This window comes from Hydra vulgaris, chromosome 01 (assembly GCF_038396675.1).
Source record: "Hydra vulgaris chromosome 01, alternate assembly HydraT2T_AEP".
Classification (NCBI taxonomy): domain Eukaryota; kingdom Metazoa; phylum Cnidaria; class Hydrozoa; order Anthoathecata; family Hydridae; genus Hydra; species Hydra vulgaris.
The window spans coordinates 15,589,555-15,602,292 of record NC_088920.1 but is presented as its reverse complement, the minus strand read 5'-3'; the positions used below and the strand labels follow the sequence as shown (position 1 = coordinate 15,602,292).

General features: G+C 25.0%; 1 long non-coding RNA gene across 1 annotated transcript; it reads left to right on the top strand.

Moving 5' to 3' along the window:
* Positions 1-3,730: 3,730 nt before the first annotated feature.
* LOC136074797 (uncharacterized) lies at positions 3,731-8,364 on the top strand. Its single transcript, XR_010635446.1, has 3 exons — positions 3,731-3,843; positions 4,015-4,140; positions 7,901-8,364. It is a non-coding gene; the product is annotated as an uncharacterized LOC136074797 (long non-coding RNA).
* Positions 8,365-12,738: the final 4,374 nt, after the last annotated feature.

Sequence of the window (12,738 nt, the reverse complement as noted above, 5' to 3'; positions counted from 1 at the left end):
AAACAAACTACTATTATATTTTTTTAAAATAAAGCATTTATCTTTTAATAAAAATATATTATTTTTTATATGAAAAAACACCACCATCTGCAATTGATTTCAATTTTGCTCTGACGCCTTTTATATGTGACTGTAAAAAGTTTAAATCAATTTCTTGTAGTTTTAGTTTAATGCGATCAATCAAAACTTGCTCTGTTGAAGCTTGCCAATCTCCCTCGTAAACCTTCTGTGCCAAATGTCCCCAAAAATTTTCAATTGGTCGTGCTTGAGGCACATTTGGCGATTGGATTCTTTATCAACGTAATAGACATATTGGTCCATCCAATTTAGAGAATCTTTAGAATGATGAGAACTTGCCAAATTTGGCCAAAATAAATAGTTAAAGTCTCCATGATACTTGTGAATAAATGGAAGAAGTCGTTTTTCTAAACATTCATTAATATAGATTGATGAATTGATCGCTACAGCCGTGGAAGTGCGAAACAATGGCTCGGACATACCACGGTCAGATATGGCTATCCACATTAATATATTTTTTGGAAATTTCTCTTTTCCTATAAAACGAACACTTTCTGGGCATGTCTTTTTGTTGTTTGTGTAGTATCCAGAATTTCCAGGCATGTTGTCCCCTGCAAAACAAAAGTATTTTTCGTCATCGATGACTAGAAGCGATTTTGTGTTATAGAGTTGGTTAACTAGTTTCCTGCTTCTTTTCTTTGCCTTTATTTGTTGTTCTATAGTGTATTTTGGAATCTTTTCACGTTTTCTATATTTAATATTCATTTTTTTTAACTGACGACCAATTGTCGATTGATTTACACCGAATTTAATGCCTGTTTTTCTCTGACTGACCCCTTTTCGATTGTTGACAAGTCTCGTTAATTCGGCTTTCTTTTCTCTAGTCCAGGATGTCGGACGACCAGGGTGCTTTCTATCAGAAAACGATTGAACAGTTTCAAGTCTTTTTAGGTTATCATATATTGTACTTCGAGCAAATCCTTCCTTTTAAAAATGATTTACGATTTTTTTTTTTTTATATTAGGTTTATTTCCAAAAAACATTTTTAGTCGCTTTCGAAAAGATTCTCGTTCAGCTGCATTTAACCTCATTTTAAATAATTGTGTTTCAAATAATAAAGTTTATATTTTATAGAACGTTTATGCCTACGCATAAAACCACAAAAACTAATTATTATGCTCAAATAATGAAATTAGGATTTGTCCGATAACTTCTGCATCACCCGTTATAGGCTCTTTCTTGGTCGGAATTCTAGTAATGTTTGTGAAAAATGATGAAAAAGTTTACAAGTTTTGCTCCAGCTTTTCTATTTACCCAAGAAAAGTTCTGTTTATTTCTGGTAATAAATATAAAATTGAAAAAAGTTTTTCTAGCCCAACTTCTATTTCAACTTTCCAGTTCTATATAATCTTTTTAAACTGAAAACCAACCGTTTCATTTTGTTTTTAGTGGCATTGGTGACAGCTTGCAACAGATACAGAAAACATCATTTTTTAGATTTTAAATACACTTACCAACGTCGATCCACTTTTTCAACATTACGAAGATTTTTAGTGTTAAAAAAAACACTTTTAAAATTACGAAGACATTAACTGTAAAAAAAAACACTGAACTTTCAAAAATTTTGAAGAAAAGAAAAATTTTCAATAGGCACAAAACCTTGTTGGATAAAACATCAAGATCAATAAAACGTATTCAGGCCACAGTCCAGGGTCATAAGCTGATGATTGTTGAACAGTTTATTCTGGATAAATGGGAGTTTTTTTTAGGAACTATAGTTATATATTAAAGTAGTTTGAAACTAAATTTGTTTTTAGATAAAGAATCGTTATTATGAATATACAAAATTGCAAAAATAAAAAATGAAAATATAAAGTCAAAATAGTTTTAAAATTACCTTACCATCCCATTTTTTGTACCAAATTTTCTTAAATTTTCTTAATTAATAAAGTTAATAAAAATTAAAGGTATTAAAAAAATGGACGAACTTAATACACATTAAATGTCTTCATTTTGTCTTTCTTTTTTTTTAGTTTTGTTTTTGATTTTCTTTCTAGCTAGTTTTTTTTTGCGCGTTTCCTAAAAGCTTAAATTATCAAATTGTGTAAAAGCACGACAAAAAAATAATTTTAATTTTTCCACAACAAATAAATTGAACAGATAAAGACACGTTAAAATGCAATAATGCAAACAAACTTTAGATGATTAGGTAAATTTTAAAATATGAAACATCAATAAAAATTATATATAAAATTTTATTAGAGTAGTATTTCACCTTTTAAGAAAGATAAAACTGATGAAATCAACAGAATTCATGAAACCAAAATAATGAAAAATTTTACCGGATAAAGAATGAATTGATGTTTTTATTATCCAAATATTGGAAAGTGAAAGAAAATGAGGCAATCTTGTTTGAATATTCAAAATATCAAAATATATAATAAAATAAATTTAAGTTTATATAAAATTGATAATTGGAAACTTTTTTCTGCCACAAATTTTAAAACGCTGAATATATAAAAATGTGGTCAAGTTGTCAAAAAAAATTACTTTAAATGCGGACAAACAAGGCGTTCAGCCGCACACGCTTTCTGGTAAGGCTTGATCGGTGCACCCCTAGTATATATATTTATATACTACACATAATACGTATATTTATAGTTATTATATATTTTTATTTGCATCATTTGAATAAATTGTCATAACTGTAACTGTCATTTCCAAAATTGTAATCTCTAAAATCAATGCTGCACAGAGAAGAAAGCTCTGCTTAAACTAATGGCAAAGCTCGCAGGATGTTTTACATTGGTTTAAAGATATTAATCAAAAACACCTCAAAATATTTTTAATTTTTGATATAACTGACTTTTACCCATCGATTAATGTAGAACTACTTAGCGACGTAATAGTGTTTCACTTACTTATATAAAAATAATATATTAAATAAAAAATATTAAATTAATATAATAATTAAAATAATTAATATCATAATTTCAAATGACTGTTACCTTATTTTTAAAATCACAAAAATGGAGTAAAAAATTTTGGTTTAAAAATATTATTACTAAATTAATATTTACTAAATATGTATTGTTTCAAATAGTTAAACTAAAAATAAGGAAACAAATCTAAACTAAAGAGAAAACTAAAAAATGTATATATAAAAATCAAAGCTTTAAAAAAGATAATAAATAAATAAAAATAAATTAAAAACTGAAAAACTAATTCTTTAATAGGAAATAATTTGTATTTATGCTTATAACTTCGAAGCTTTAATCTTTTCTTAAACTTTTCTAATATTAAGTAAACTCTTAAATAAAGTACAACTTTTAATGGCTACTTAATAAAAAACAAGCTTTATTTAAATTATCAAAGAGTATTATATATTATATTATAGTGAGTAAATTTCTGAAACTTTTTGAAAAAGTAATCATTTCAATTTTTCGTTTTCTTAACAAAAAATAAAATAGCAAACTACAGATCAAATGTTGATTTATTCAATTCAAAAATGTTCATTCATTTAAAAATAAAATTTGAAATTTGAAAAAGAAATTTTTACTATGTTTTATTAGCTTGATTAAAGTAAATAATTTATAGAAGTTTAATTAAAGAAGTTTATAGAAGTTTTTAATTTTTAGAAGTTTATAGAAGTTTATAGAAGTTTTATTAATTTTTGTGCATTGTTTTTTTTAAAGGATAATGAATTAAATTTAATTTATTAAATGTAAATTAAATTATTATGTGCTACAACATGTTTTATATGATGAAGTATTTATTATTTTCTTTAATTTAGCATTTAATGGTTTATAAAATTGAGCCTAAAAGGTAATTCATAGTTTGAATAATTAATGTATTCTGACTATAAATATGAAGGAGATATAAACTGTGTACTCTATAAGTTGTTAAATTAATTTTGTTATATATATATTTGAAACTAAAATTTTACACAGTTTTTATATATTATATATTTTATACATTCATGCAATTCTTGAATAGCTTTGGTTATATTGAGCTTGTAATAATGCATGCCTTCCGTATATTAGTTGTCGAAAAAAATTTATGTTGCAGTTTTCTTAAAGTTTTAGAAATTGTTCTTGGAACACACGTTTATTCTTGGTACTGGTAAGTTTTTTAAAAGGTAGTAATAAAAGTTCAGAATTCATTTCATAAACATTTTTGATGACGCTCAGAACACAGTCCTTCTTTAAAATATTTTAAAACCTTAAAATTTCTTTTACCTTCACAATTCCAAATAAACTTTATTTGCTTTTAACAGGTTTTAAATAAAATTACATCTTCAGAAAGAAGGGTTCAAGATTTTTTTTACACACAATTTATGACAAATTATAAAACCCAAAATGCTCTAACATACAACATGTATAAAACTTATTAAACACATATATAAAACTTAAATCAAGTTTTGCTGCTTTAAATGAATAAAAATAAATGTTTTCATGCTCCGTGTTAATTGTAGTGATTAAATTGACCTATAAATAAAATAAGAATAAAAAATAAATAAAAACCCAGAGACTTTTTCGGCAAAGATTATAGATCCAAAAAATACTCTCGCTTTAAATCACTATTTGCTTCTGGTCCTGGTGCCATGGAGCTTTAAAAAGTTTGAAATTAAAAAAATTTTTATATTTTTAAGTTGAAGAGAATTTTGAGGTGTATTTAAATTAAAAATTTCTGTAATTAAAATTGCAGAATTTTTATAAAATTTTCAAAAAACATAAAGGTTATTTTATAAGTACATTTTGAGAATACAACTATTAATACAAATTAAACTTAAGCATTTTTTTTTTGTTTTTTTCATATAGCATTTACATCATCACAACATGACATTTAAATGAAAATTTCCAAAAAATATTGGCAATGTGACATGTTAAGAAACCATGATAATTAACTATTTTTTAAATACCTTTTTGTTTTATAAAGCCAAAAAAATCTCTGTTAAAGATTTGTTGAATGTCTCAAAATTATTGAGTGATTTTGTGACAAATGAAAGTTCAGTAGGTTTTTTATTTAAATTTTTATTTAAAAGGCAAATTAAAAAACTTTTATTTTCTGTAAAGTATTTTTTTCGCTCTTCACTTTGAATGAAACGTTGTAGACAACATGTCATTAAAATAGCCGTCATAATGGGAGGATTTTTCAAGAAGTATTTAAAGTCTAGAAAAATCCTCCCATTATGATATTTTTGTATTAAAATTCATACATCTAGATATGTAGGACTTTTAATACAAAAGATTTTTTTCAATTTTATCTTTTTTATTTCATAAGTTAAATATTTTAGCATTTCCGTACCCGACAAACACACGAAATTAACATTATTTTCAACCATGCCAGAGTAGGGTGCGGAAAAATGTCCCGGTACAATATGAGAAAAAATATAGCCTAATTTTAGTATTATTTTGTTATTTGAAAAAACTAGACTAAGCAACAAAAAACTTTTCAGTATTTTTTAGTAATTGCGATTTTAATTGGTACATTATTTTTTAAAAGTTAGTAAGTTGTTGAAAGATTTGTTATTGAAAAATATATTGTATTGTCGATATTATGCAATGAAAGTTAAAAAAAAATTATTTTGTTGGAATAATATGCAACTTGTAAAACTAGCTTTATTTTTTAATATTTTCGTGGCTTTAGGTAAGACAGTTTATGTGTAAATGCCTTATAAAGATTGTTTTATTTATAGTTTGTAATTCATAGTTCCTTGTATTTTTCATTTTTCATTATCAAAAATCAAAAGTTTTTTATCGAAAAAGCTGGTATTAGCATATTTATATGACATTAAATATGAATATATATTTATATATTTTTAATACCGGTCGGTAGGGGATGCAAAAGTTGCATTTAAAATGTTCTTTAAGTTTAATTAAGTGATAAAAAAGAATTTTTGAAAGAATTCTTTTTTATCACTTAATTAAACTTAATGAAAACAAAATATGTTATCATTTTTCTATAAATAAAATACTAAATATTAGTCGTATCCAAAACAATTACGCACGGGAACTCGTATATGGTTTTATTATTTTCATAACTAAATCTCCTATTTACTCTCATTTAGTTCTAATCTGTATGATGGTATTTTGAAAACAAAGAATGGTAAACATTAGTAATGTTATCAAATTCATTACTAACGTATGCATGCATTAGTATCATAGAACATACATTAGTAATGGTATCAAAGAATAAATTAAGTTTAAAGGGGAATCACGCACGGAACAGAAAAACATAAATTTTAATAACTAGATGAATAAATTTTAATTCCTCGGAAAATATTAGTTTTATCAGTATACTTTTTAAAATATTATTATTACTCGTTTTAAAATATTATTATTATTAGTTATTAGTAAGGATTTACAGAAAGTTACGAGATTGCACTATGTATCATAGAGTCACAGCAGTTGTTGAAAAACAGTTCACGTATAGTCACGCTTGGAAGTCACGCGAATTCGTCAAATTTATAATGTTGCTTTTTTGAAAATAATTTGCTTGTAAGTAATTTCAATGAAATATTATCTTTCTGCAACTCATATTTAATATATATTTGATAAGAAATAACAGTCATCAATTATCTCTGACTAGAGTAAAGCGTTTAGAAAAATACTGTATACTTTTCAAACTATTGCGACATCAATACACCCACAAAAAAAAAAAAATTGGTAAAAATATATATATTTAAACATACAGGTAGCCTAAAATATGATAAAAAATATTTTTGTTTTAATTGTTCTTTAAGGAAATCATTATAGTATGCATATTGTTTTGAAGTCCCAGTTCTAATTCTAAAAACAAACAAAAAAAATACAAACCGCGCACAGAAATGGAAATGCCGAAGACAGATTTAAAAAAAATAGTTCTACTTCATCTGACTTAAAATATTGGAAGTTCGATTGAGAAGCAAGTTCGTTTGAGAAATCGCAATTTACTCATGGAGTTTTCATTAATCTATCAAAAGTCTTTGATACGATAGACCGTAAGATTCTTATAAAAGAACTTTATGATCTATAAAATTATGCAGCCAGCGGTAATTTTCTCAATGCTAATAAAGCAATCGTAAGAAATTACTGTAAATAGATGTTTACTACTCTATAAATTTTGCTAAATATAACATGTAGTGTTCCCTAAGAGTCGGAACACTTCTTTTTCTTTTTCATTTAAATGATTTTTATAATGCCTCAAATTTAATGACAAGAAAAACTTTATTTTTCAATTTGCAGATGACATAGCTTTTCCTGTCTTGTAATAATATCATAACCATATTTCATGACATAAACATTAACCTAATTAAAATTTTGTATGAATAAAGTTAGTTAAACTATCAAATAACATTAATTAAACATAATGACTTTTATTTTATTCGAAATTCGAAAACAAAGTTTTTCTAAGTCTCTTATATATTGACGATATTTAAATATTTGCTGAAAATCTCAAGAGGAAAAATCATACTTAAATCTTGCGCAAAAAGTTTCCGAAAATATTAGAATGATAAAAATTTTGTAAATAGACTTGCATTAAATAAACTTTATTAATCATTTATCGAATGCCATATGAACTATGCCAATATCACATGAGATAGTGCTAGTTTAATCTACAATTAATTGCCTTTATCCACAACAGAATCAGGTTAATCCATAATTTATCCATAACAGCCTCTACCCATTACAGCAGCATCCTACACGTTTAATAAACTTTAAAGATTGTTATACTCATGCTAAAGTTTTTAATACATATCTGCAAATTATTTTTATTGTTCTTTGCTATATATTCATATGTAAGATAAACTTAATTCCTTTAATATAAATGGAATAATGTCCCAAAACAAATATGTTCTAGGATATGTAAAGCTTTTTCAATTTTTTTTTTTTTTCTTTAGGGTATTAAGATTATCTCAAAAATCCCTACAGTCTTATCACATAGCACCGTGGAGGAGAATTTAACTAGGAAATTCAAGTTGCCTTCTTTACCAATGTCGCTTATTTGGTTAGAGCTGGCGTTAAATCTCAAACCTTTTCGCCACGACTGCACCAAATTTATCAACATTTTGGTATACGAAAATTGGAATTTTATATAATATAGCGGTGATTTTCTATAAAACCAAATAGTTTCAAAAATTTTGATTTGTCCCAAAGTTGGAATTTTACCTAAATTTGAAAATAAACTAAAAGAAATCATTTTTTATTGGATAAAATTCATGTTTGCTAAATGTGACTAAAAACAACTTTTAAGTTACATTTTGGAAATCTTAATTAATTTCTATTATACATTATTATAAATATAGTTAAATATAATAATATTGTCATTAATTTAGTTGTTAGGATAATATTTTTACTTTTATTTATTTTTATTTTCTGTTGTTTGTTTATAATATACTTTTAATATTACATATAATTTTTATTGAATTAATAATTAGTTACGTATTTTTATTTTTGGTTAATCATATAATATTACTTATTATTCTATTGTCTTATTATTATAAATATTACTTTATATTAATTTGTTCATTAATACTACTTAATTTATGGCAAATATTATTATTATTGCTATTATAATTGTTGCTATTATAATTACTATTTATAATATATCGTTATTATTTTTCATTGCAATTTTCATTATTATTTTCTTTTCTTTTCTTTTTAACTTTTTTTTTTTTTTATTTTACTTTTGTAAAACTTTATAACTTATAACCGTTTTATACATATTTAATATATAAAATGGTATAAAAAAGTCTTTAATTGGAAAGATAAGCATTTTTGGTTGGTAAAGGTTGTAGTTCGTGACCCCTTCAATCCCTTTCAAAACACCCGGTATCTCTTGTTAACTGTGAATTTTTACCATTCTTACACCTATCTTTTAAAACAATGTTTAGAATTAGCAAAATTAAAACAATGTATGTGAAGAAAATTTTGACAAAAGTTTTTTCAACATCGAACATTTGTTTTTCTTCTCCAAATTCAAAATTTGTTAATATAAAACTTTTGTAAAAATGTTTTTTGTCAAAACTTAAATTATTTTGTGAAGAATGGTTCGATTGTGATAATTATTTTAATTCATGCTTCGATTGTAATAATTATTTTACTTTAAAAATACTGCAAATAAGATTTTCCTAATGAAATATATCTTGGTAAATTAAATCAATTTTTAAAGTTTTACTTTTTACCTTCACATACTTTACCGAACTTTATAAACTTTATAAAATCTATAGTACAGTGAAAATATTTATAAAAACATTATTAATTCGTCTTAAAACGGCATTTCCACAATTGCCACCCTCAGTTTACTTGAAACTAGTTGCTTAAATAAAACAACTGGTTTTACAAGAACACTGAAATTTACTGGATATTGAACCCAGCATTAGACAATCAATGTCTGCCCTTTTGTTGCTTAAAAAGTAAAGATTAACTGTAATTTGTGTTTTTGCAATCATTGCCAAACTTAGTTTAGGTTGAATTCATGTTACCAAATAATCAATGCATACCGGTGGTTGTAATGAGAAATTTTTTTAAAATGAATTTAGTTTTAGCCAAAGAAGACTTTCATCGGAAAAATTATTATGCTCTATTGATGGGTAAAGTTGTTATATGCAGCCGAGCGATATCCGACATAAAGCGGGTTTGAACTTTACATACATCAGCTGACTGGAGACACTTTTGCAGAGATATCAATACGTAAATCTAAAAATTAACCAAGCATTTTTTGACGGTCTTAAGGCCTACGAGAAAGCATTTAATAATAAAATATAAAAATTAAAGATTTTTGATTGCATTTATTATCCCGCGCAATGAAGACATTAGCAGTTTGGTGGTTTAGAAACGTATAAAATATATAACACAATTTTTTCAACCAAATATAAGAATACGTAGTAAACTACATATTTGTACGTAACATGTTTAACATAATTTAATAAACAATGTTTCTTATCATAAAAAGTCTTCTGGGATTAACCATTTAAATGGTTTAATAAAATAGTACTAAATTCAGTCAAAAGTGGTTAAACATTATAAAGTGATACTCATGAATATTTTAGTGCAATTAATGTTGTTGTTAAAGTTTAATACAAGTCAGTATAACTGTTAATATTAAATATGATGTGGTTTAACTTTTTTTTCAAAATAAATGACATATTTAATGCTTAAAGTTCTATATTTTCAAATATTATTTTGCTCTTTAAGTACTGACTGTAGAAGGAGATATAGAATCGTTAGAATTTTATTGTTTTTTATCTGGAGTTTCCTGCTGCTTTTGTGATGTATCTATTGGATTTGATTTAAAAAAAGTTGTCTTAAAAATGTGATGGGCTTTGATTATCCAAGATTGTATTTAAACATAAATAGAATATTTTGGTAGATGCTGATTTGATAAACATTTAGTGAATTTTAAGTTTTTAGTAAGTGTTTGGGATAGGCGAATTTATTTCAAACTAATTTGGATGCATGTTTTTCAATTATAAAAAGAGTATTCAACTAGGATTTGTGTATACTTGCCCATGAAATATTAGCATACGAAAGATAACTTCAGATGTAAGAAAAAAGATTATCTTGGAACAGCATAAGATTAATTTTGTAAAGTATTTTAATACTTTTTAAATATACGTTGTTTACTTGTAGGTAGGATCTCCGAGATAAATATTTGTCTATAAGTATCCCAAGAAATATAGTTAACTCTGATCATTCAATATTTACCTTATATCTATTTTAAGCTAGGGAAGTATAGTTGGTATATTGTCTTTATGTTACTTCGAAGGAGACAATATGAATTTTGTTTTTTCTGTATTCAGAGATATTTTATTTAACTTCAATCAGGTGTTTAATCTTTCAGGCTTATTGATCATTTATTCTTAAAGGCCTTTGATTGAGTTCGAGGAATTAAGTTTGTGTTATCGACAGACATTGTTAAGTCAAGTTTTTTCGAGGTTTTTGTAAGGTCGTTTACATATAGAAAAAATGGAAGGGGTCAAAGAACGTATTAGTTCTTTTACAAAGTAAAATTTTTTACTTTGTAAAAGAATTAATACGTTATTTTATACGTTATAAAAGAGTTATTTTATTAAGCGAGAAATTTTTTACTTGGCAAAAATTTAAAAAAGTTGCTCATTAAAAAAATTCTTGCTTAGTAAAAATATCTTGCCTAGTAAAATTAATCAACCTTGGTAAAAAGTTGCTTACCATTCTGACAGTTAAAAAACTGCTTGTTTTAAGTAAAAATTTGCTTAAAATAAGATTTTTTTGCTTAAACAAGAATTCACTTTTTGCAGTGTACTTTTAACATTCATTTTAAATATATATCTTAATCCTATAAATTAATAAATTAAATTTTTTATTGATAACTTTTTTTTAAATGTTTGCTTTTACAAGATTTTCATCTGTAACTTTGTACAGATCATACATTCTTACTGAAGTTAATTCATCAATTAAATCATAATTGAAGTTTATTTTTGATGCGGCAGTAAAGTAGTTTAACAACATAAAATAATATTGTTGCCATTTCTAATTTTTTTTTTTTTTTGAATGTTTTTTGACATTTCAACCTCTGAATGGTGATCTTGGTTAAAAATTTGTTTGGTTTTGAAACTTTTCATAAAAGTAGTATATGCTTGTCAACAGGTGCTTAATTAAGATAAGATAACTTAAGATAACTCTTTACAAATTTATAAAAATATATGAAAAAAGTATGAGTAAAAGCTATATAATGTTTTATATGTTTGAAAATGAAATCACCTGTTATACTAACATTTAAATCAAAAGGACTGAGTGCTAAGAAAATATCTTCTATCAGCTTCAGTCAAAAATCTTTTTTGTTTTTATGTTGTAACACATTCTAAATATGGAATGCAAAAATAAAAAATTAAATTCTGGTGTCGAGTTGTCGAGTTCTAAATAATACCTATACACTTGAGATTATCTGCTCTTTTCATTGAATGTTTACGTAGATTAACAATTCCCAAGTATTAAGTACGTTAAACATTCCCACGGAGAAAACGATTACTCACGATTATCCCACTTTTATTTACCTTTCTCTAATTATATTGAATAATATAAAATATATAATACTGTGATATTTGTTAATGAGATTTTTATTGTAATATTTGTGTAAAAAACTTAAATATATTATTGGTGGATGAAATTTAAATAGGTAACTTTAAAAACTCTTTTTTACCCACTTTTCGCACTGTATCCCATTTCTTACTGTTTCTTACTGTTAACCCTAGAAAATTTTTTTTTTTTATCGTAATAGCGAATTTTTTTAATATTAATTTCTCAATACTAGAAAAAAGTAAAAATTTAAAAATAATATTTTTATGGCAAAATGGGCATTTTTTAAAGCTGAGCCAGCATTATTTTACTGTTCTATGAAATTTTGGTGAAACTTGGGTCATTTTAAAACAACTAATGTATAAAATATGAAATTTAGTTCAACGATATATTACATATATACATAGGGAACGAGCAAGAATATCAATAATGTAGAGTAATTCTTGATTGCGCGGAAGTGTTTAAAGAACGCTAAAATTCTCTTGATAAACAACCAACCACCTGGGAAAACAGGCTTAAAAACACAATATGGCGGTCAGAGTAAAAAAACACACTTATTAAACACTCAATCCATATATAAAAGTAAAATTTATGAAATCAAATTAAGAATCATTAATTTCTATCCGCTCAGTTTCTAGGTATATAATTGAAGAATGTTTCTGAAAAATTTTAATTAATAAAG